Raw genomic sequence first — 5,498 nt, forward strand, 5'->3', positions numbered from 1 at the left:
TACCTTGCTGCTTACTTCTACATTTCTATAAAATATGTCTTCTTGAAATACGATGATGATTGTCATTATCTACTACGCCACCTAGCTGCCCCTCAAGGGCAGTGGATAAAGCACCAGCCCTGGATTCAGTAGGACCTGAGTTCAAACCCGGTCTCAGACATTTGACACTTACTAGCTGTGTGACCCTGGGCAAGTTGCTTAATCCTCATTGCTCTGCAAAAATAAATAAATAAATAAACAAACAAACAAATAAATAAGTAAGTAAATAAACAAATAAGTACATATAAGTCATTTTGTATAAGAAAACTTGAATAAAAGAAAAAATGAAAGAAAGTGAAAAATAGCATGCTTCAGTCTGTGTTCAATGAATATCAGGTCTTTCTTTGGAGGTGGATTGTGTGCTTTATCATTAGTCCTTTCAGATTGTCTTGGATTGCTGAGAATAGTTGTTGTTCACAGACTTTCATCAAACAATAATGCTGTCCCTATGCACAATGTTCTCCTGGTTCTTTTTCACTTTACTATACATCAGTTCATATAAGTCTTTCTAGGCCTTTCTGCTTTGTCATTTCTTATAGCATGGTAATATTCTATCACAATCATAGTTTATTTAGCCATTCCCCAATTGATGGGCATTCCTTTGATTTCCAATTTGTAGTCACCACCACCACCAACAAAAAAACTGCTATAAATATTTTTGTACTTTTTCTCTTTTTTGGGATACTTTCTAAGACTTTTAAGATATACAGGAGGGAGGGGCAGCTAGGTGGTGCAGTGGATAGAGCACTGGCCCTGGAGTCAGGAGTACCTGAGTTCAAATCTGGCCTCAGACACTTAACACTTACTAGCTGTGTGACCCTGGGCAAGTCACTTAACCCCAATTGCCTCACTAAAAAAAAAAAAAAAAAAGATATACAGGAGGGGCCAGCTAGGTAGCACAGTGGATTAAGCACCTGCCGTGGATTCAAGAGAACCTGAGTTCAAATCTGGCCTCCGACACTTGCCACTTACTAGCTGTGTGACCCTGGGCAAGTCACTTAACTTAACCCCCACTGCCCTAAAATAAAAAAAGATATACAGGAGTTACAAATCTGCATTGGTTTCTGAATCTGAAGATTCCCTCCTTTTCCTCACCTAAAAGTTTTTCAGAGATTCTTAATCTGAGGTCTTTGAACTGTAAAGGCTAAAATTCTAGCTGTGATGTTTAAAATCTAATGTGTAGTCGCCTGACCTGACCCCAGTGTGGGGGAGAAACAAGCTAAGATTTACTGATCAATTCAGCAAGAGTTTAGGCTTTTAAGTATTTATTAAAGTATATTAGAAGTTAGTGAAGAGAATAGAAAACCCTATTCAATATAGCCAGAGAGAAAAACCTTCATTTCCTAGCAGCCCACATGAAGTCCTCCACCACGCCAAAGTCCTGGATGAAAGACCAAAATCTTCTGCCACTTCTCCCAAAACCCTCTGTGAAACAGGAAGCAAGGCTGTCCACACACACACAGCTCCAAGCTAATTGGCTGGTAGCTTTGATTTACACTACCCACAGGCAGCAGGCACAACTTCAGGACACTAAACCGACCTTTGAAACCCCAGAAAGGTTTCATGCTTTCTCCTCAGAGCAGGGCTTCCCTGCAATGTCTTTCTCCGCAGGTTGATGGTGCTCCAATTCTCACAGAACTTAAAAATACCTATTTTTTACAATTATTTAAAAAATTTTAATTTATCTATTATTTATTTACAAGTATTCCAACATATTTAGTTTCTTCTGTAATCCTATATATCTTATTTAATTCATGCATGTATGCAATAATGTATGCATGCATGAATTAACGCATTTATTAAGTGTTTATGAAATGCAAATGACTGTTAACCACACTAGGGATACAAATAGAATATGTGTATTGAATACAAATACAAATAGACCTAACTCTCAAGAAGCTCACAATCTACTGGGAGAGATTACGTGATGTTTCAACTACAAGTTAGATTTTAAAATATTATCCTGGGGCAGCTAGATGGCGCAGCAGATAAAGCACTGGCCCTGGATTCCAGAAGACCTGAGTTCAAATCTGACTTCAGACACTTGACACTTACTAGCTGTGTGACCCTGGGCAAGTTACTTAACCCTCACTGCCCTGCTCCCAAAAAACCCCAAACAACAACAAAAAAAATTATCCTGACCAGGAATGCAGTGCTAGTTCAATATTAGGAAAACTATCAGCAGAATTGACTACTTCAAAAACAAAACTAACTGAAATCATATAATTATCTCAATAGATTCAGAAAAAGCTTTTGACAAAATACAGCACCCATTCCTATTAAAAACATCAGAGGGCATAGGAATAAGGGGAGCTTTTCTTAAAATGATAAGTAGTATCTATCTAAAACCACCAGCAAGCACATGTAATAGAGATAAGTTAGAGGCATTCCCAATAAGTTCAGGGGTGAGATAGGGATGTCCATTATCACCTCAATTATTCAATACTAGAAATGTTAGCTTTAGCAACAAGAGAAGAGAAAGCAATTGGCAGGGCAGCTAGATGGTGCAGTGGATAGAGCACCAGCCCTGGATTCAGGAGGACCTGAGTTCAAATCTGGCCTCAGACACTTAACACTTACTGGCTGTGTGACCCTGGGCAAGTCACTTAACCCCAATTGCCTCACCCCCCCAAAAAAAAGCAATTGGCAAGAAGAAAACAAAACTATCATTCTTTGCAGATGATATGATGGTATACTTAGAGAATCCTAGAGAATCAACTAAAACACTACTTGAAACAATTAACTACTTTAGCAAAGTTGCAGGATATAAAGTAAACCCAAATAAATCATAGCATTTCTATATATGACCAACAAAGTCCAACAGCAAGAGATAGAAAGAGAAATTCCACTTGAAATAACTGTAGACATAAAATATTTCAGAGTCTACCTGCCAAGACAAACCCAGGAACTATATGAACACAATTACAAAAGACTTTTTACACAACTAAAATCAGATCTAAATAATTGGAAAAATATCAATTGCTCATGGATAGCTCGAGCTAATATAATAAAAAATTACAATTCTACTTAAATTAATTTACTTATTCAGTGCCATACCAATCAAACTACCCAAACCTTATTTTGTAGAACTAGAAAAAATAACATCATCTGGAAGAACAAAAGGTCAAGAATATCAAGGAGATTAATGGGAAAAAATGCACTGGAAGGTGGCCTAGCTGTACAAAATCTAAAATTATTATAAAATGGCAGTCATCAAAACTATTGGGTACTGGCTAAGAAACAGAGTGGTGGATCAGCGGAATAAGGTTAAGCACACAAGGCTATAGTAATCTACACTTTGATAAACCCAAAGATGACAGCTTCTGGGATAAGAACTCAATATTTGACAAAAAACTGCAGGGAAAAGCAGAAAATAGTATGTCAGAAACCAACCTTTCATAAACAAAATGGGTATATGATTCAGACATAAAGGATAATACCATAGGCAAATTAGGAGGGGAACGAATAGTTTACCTATCAGATCTATGGAGAAGGGAACACCAAAGAGAATATCATGAAATGCAAAACACATAATTTTGATTACATTAAAGTAAGAAGTTTTTGCATAAGTAAAACCAATGCAACCAAGATTAGAAGAAAAGCAGAAAGCTGAGAAACCATTTTTACAATCAGTGTTTCTGATAAAGGCCTCATTTCTAAAATATATAGAGAACTGAATCAAATTTCTAAGAATACAGGTCATTTCCCAATTGAGAAATGGTCAAATGATATGAACAAGCAGTTTTCAGATGAGGAAATTAAAGTTATCTATAGTCATATGAAAAAAATATTCTAAGTCACTATTGATTAGAGAAATGCAAATTGAAACTACTCTGAGGTACTATCAGATTGGCCAATATGACAAAAAAGGGAAATGATAAATGTTGGAGAAAGCGTGGGAAAACTGGAACAGTAATGCTTTGTTGGTGGAGTTATGAACTGATCCAACCATTCTGGAGAGCAATTTGGAACTATGCCCAAAGGGCATACCCACTGACCCAGTAAAACCACTACTGGTTCTGTATCCCAAAGAAATCATATAAAAGGGGAAAGGACCCACTTGTTTTGTTTTGGTTTTTTGTGGGGCAATGAGGGTTAAGTGACTTGCCCAAGGTCACACAGCTAGTAAGTGTCAAGTGTCTGAGGCCGGATTTGAACTTAGGTCCTCCTGAATCCAGGGCCAGTGCTTTATCCACTGTGCCACCTAGCTGCCCCCAAAGGACCCACTTGTACAAAAATATTTATAGCAAGTCTTTTTGTGGTAGCAAAGAATTGGAAATTGAGGGAATGCCTATCAATTGGGGAATGGCTGAACAAGTTATGGTATGTGAATATAATGGAATACTATTGTGCTGAAATGCTGAGCAGGTGGATTTCAGAAAAATCTGGAAAGACCTACATGAACTGATGCTGAGTGAAGTGAGCAGAATCAGAACATTGTACACAGTAACAGCAACAGTGTGTTCTCAGTAATACAATGATCCCAGACAAGATGCTATACACATCCATAAAAAGAACTGTGGAATCTAAATGCAGATCGAAGTAAATGGTTTTCACTTTTCTGACATGAGATTTTTCTTTTTTGTTCTGATTCTTTTTTCACATGACTAATGTGGACATATGTTTAACATGATTGTACATATATAACCTATATCAGATTGGTTGCTGTCTTGGGGAGGGGAGAGGGAGAAAAATCTTATAAAAATGAATGTTGAAAACCATGTTTACATGTAACTGGACAAAATACTATTAAGATTGAAAATATTAGGAAATAATTGTTTTAGGAAATATCAATAAAACTTTATAAAAATAGAATTCGTATTTGTAATTTTATGCATGTGAAGTTTTATGATCAATTTTTGTAAATCTGAATACAAAGCTGGTTAAATATGTACATTCCTTTCTTTATCATTCAAAAATCAGCAAAGGTATGTATATCATATACCTAAGTTTTCTAAAAGTATTTTAACATATCTAAAATTATTTTCTTTCTTATTTATTTTTAACTTTGTCTAGGTCTAAAAAATGTACAAAGCGTTTCCTCCGATATAGTTGTGTTTCTTTGTTCTTGAAATTCACTTAATATTTATTTGTGTAGTTTCCTTGTATATTTCTTTTGATTAGATCTATTTTTGTTGTAAAAAAATATTATCCTGAGAAAGGTATAGGTTTCAGCAGACTTCTGAGAGTCCACCCCACACAAAAAGATTAAGAATTCCTGGAAGAGATTGGGACTGAAACTGGAAATGCAGCCCGCAGGCGCAGTCTGGAGAACTTTTTAGTACCTTCCCAGCACCTCCTTCCTAGTTCAGGTCACTAGGCTCCCCCATCCCACTCACTCCCCACTCTCCACAGGAGTGTGTCGGTGAAAGAGAGAGGAGAGAGGAGGAAGAGGGACAGGAACAGGGAGAGAGAGGAGGAGGAGGGGAAAGAGAGCGGGGAGGGGGAGAGCCCCGCCC

The sequence above is a fragment of the Dromiciops gliroides genome, chromosome 3 (assembly GCF_019393635.1).
Source record: "Dromiciops gliroides isolate mDroGli1 chromosome 3, mDroGli1.pri, whole genome shotgun sequence".
NCBI lineage: Eukaryota > Metazoa > Chordata > Mammalia > Microbiotheria > Microbiotheriidae > Dromiciops > Dromiciops gliroides.